The sequence below is a fragment of the Apodemus sylvaticus genome, unplaced genomic scaffold (assembly GCF_947179515.1).
Source record: "Apodemus sylvaticus unplaced genomic scaffold, mApoSyl1.1 scaffold_55, whole genome shotgun sequence".
NCBI lineage: Eukaryota > Metazoa > Chordata > Mammalia > Rodentia > Muridae > Apodemus > Apodemus sylvaticus.
Window position 1 is genome coordinate 1,391,993 of NW_026263312.1, and position 3,283 is coordinate 1,395,275.

Below are 3,283 nucleotides of genomic sequence, written 5' to 3' on the forward strand. Positions count from 1 at the left end.
TTTAGGAGATACAAGCTAATTTTGAACGATGCGTTATTTCATCTCTAAAAGTGTTTCCAATAAGTACCTATTTGTCTTTAGTCTGCAACGCTGTATTTCCTTAGAACGTGGTATTCTTACATCTTATTTCGAGAGAAAACACTCCTGTACGTTCGCTTTTGAGGATACACGCTTAGACATACACGCAACACCAAAGCTTTTCAAGTTACAACGTGTTGTTTAGGAAAAACAAGATAATTTCACACGATGCGGGATTACCGTAAAACGTGGTTTTCTGACATATTTTGACGAAAGAAAATTCTCCTGTGGGTTCTCTTTTGAGGCTACACATTTAGACGTACATGCCACACCAACTCTTTTCGAGTTACAATGTGTTGTTTAGGAGATACAAGCTAATTTTGTACGATGCGTTATTTCTTCTCATAAAGTGTTTCCAATATGTACGTATTTGTCTTTATTCTGCAACAATGTATTTCCTTATAACGTGGTATTCTTAAATATTCTTTCGAGAGAAAACTCTCCTGTGCGTTCTCTTTTGAGGCTACACGCTTAGACATACACGCCACACCAAATCTTTTCGAGTTACAACGTGTTGTTTAGGAGATACAAACTAATTTTGAACGATGTTTTATTTCTTCTCGTAAAGTGTTTCCAATACATACGTATTTGTCTTTATTCCGCAATACTGTATTTCCTTATAACGTGGTGTTCTTACATATTCTTTCGAGAGATAACTCTCCTCTGCGTTCTCTTTTGAGACTACACGCTTAGACATACACGTAACACCAAAGCTTTTCGAGTTACAACGTGTTGTTTAGGAAAATCAAGATAATTTCCCACAATGCGGGATTTCCTAAAAACGTGATTTCTGAAACATTTTGAAGAAAGAAAATTCTCCTCTGGGTTCTCTTTTGAGACTACACGTTTAGTGGTACACGCCACACCAAATCGTTTCGAGTTACAACGTGTTGTTAAGGAGATACAAGCTAATTTTGAACGATGCATTATTTCATCTCTAAAAGTGTTTCCAATACGTACGTATTTGTCTTTAGTCTACAACACTGTATTTCCTAGAACGTGGTATTCTTACATCTTCTTTCGAGAGAAAACTCTCCTGTGCATTCGCTTTTGAGGCTACATGCTTAGACATACACGCAACACCAAATCTTTTCAAGTTACAACGTGTTGTTTAAGAAAAACAAGATAATTTCACACGATGCGGGATTTCCTTAAAACGTGGTTTTCTGACATATTTTGACGAACAAAAATTCTCCTGTGGGTTCTCTTTTGAGGCTACACATTTAGACGTACATGCCACACCAAATCTTTTCGAGTTACAACGTGTTGTTTAGGAGATACAAGCTAATTTTGTATGATGCGTTATTTTTTCTCGTAAAGTGTTTACAATGTGTACATATTTGTCTTTATTCTGCAACACTGTATTTCCTTATAACGTGGTATTCTTACATGTTCTCTCGAGAGAAAACTCTCCTGTGGGTTCTCTTTTGAGGCTACACGTTTAGATGTACACGCCACACCAAATCTTTTTGAGTTACAACGTGTTGTTTAGGAGATACAAGCTAATTTTGAACGATGCATTATTTCTTCGTGTAGCCTCAAAAGAGAACCCACAGGAGAATTTTCTTTCATCAAAATTTGTCAGAAACCACGTTTTAAGGAAATCTCGCATCCTGCGAAATTATCTTGTTTTTCACAAACAAAATGTTGTAACACGAAAAGCTTTGGTGTGGCGTGTATATCTACGCGTGTAGCCTCAAAAGAGAATGCAGAGGAGAGTTTTCTCTCGAAAGAATATGTAAGAATACCACGTTATAAGTAAATACAGTGTTGCAGAGTAAAGATAAATAGGTACAGATTGTAAATACTTTATGAGAAGAATTAATGCATGTTACAAAATTAGCTTGTATCTCCTAAACAACACCTTGTAACTCGAAAGGATTTGGTGTGGCGTGTAGGTCTAAATGCTTAGCCTCATAAGAGAACCCACAGGAGAATTTTCTTTCCTTAAAACTCGTCAGAAAACCACGTCTTAAGGAAATCCCGCATCGTACGAATAAAAAAAATAACAATAAAAAAAATTCTAAAGAAAAGCAAATAAATTGTATCAAGCCTAAAAAAAAAAAGAAAAGGAAAAAAAAAAGAAAAAAAAGAAAGAATATGTAAGAATACCACGTTATAAGGAAATAAAGTGTTGCAGATTAAAGATAAATAGGTACGTATTGTAAATACTTTATGAGAAGAAATAACGCATGGTACAAAATTAGCTTGTATCTCCTAAACAACACCTTGTAACTCGAAAGAATTTGGTGTGGCGTGTACGTGTAAACGTGTAGCCTCATAAAAGAACCCACAGGAGAACTTTCTTACGGCAAATTTTTTTCAGAAAACCACGTTTTATGGAAATCTCGCATCCTGAGAAATTATCTTGTTTTTCCTAAACAGCACGTTGTAACTCGAAAAGATTTGGTGTGGCTCGTACGTCTAAACGTGTAGCCTCCAAAGTGAACCCACAGGAGAATTTTCTTTCATCAAAATTTGTCAGAAACCACGTTTTAATGAAATCTCACATCGTGTGAAATTATCTTGTTTTTCCTAAACAACACGTTGTAACTCGAAAAGCTTTGGTGTTGCGTGTTTGTCTAAGCGTGTAGCCTCAAAAGAGAATGCACAGGAGAGTTTTCTCTCAAAAGAATATGTAAGAATACCACGTTATAAGGAAATACAGTGTTGCAGAGTAAAGACAAATAAGTACGTATTGGAAACACTTTACAAGAAGAAATAATGCATCGTACAAAATTTTTCCTAAACTACATGTTGTAACTTGAATAGCTTTGGTGTTGCCTGTATGTCTAAGTGTGTAGCCACAAAAGGGAACGCACAGGACAGTTTTCTATCGAAAGAATATGTAAGAATACCACGTTATAAGGAAATACAATGTTGCAGAGTAAAGACAAATACGTACGTATTGGAAACACTTTATGAGAAGAATTAACACATTGTAAAATATTAGCTTGTATCTCCTAAACAACACGTTGTAACTCGAACAGATTTGGTGTGGCGTGTACGTCTAAACATGTAGCCTCAAAAGAGAACCCACAGGAGAACTTTCTATTGTCAAATTTTTCACAAAACCACGTTTATGGAAATCTCGCATCGTGCGAAATTATCTAGTTTTTCCTAAACAACACGTTGTAACTCGAAAAGCTTTGGTGTTGCTTGTATGTCTAAACATGTAGCCTCAAAAGAGAACGCTCAGGAGAGT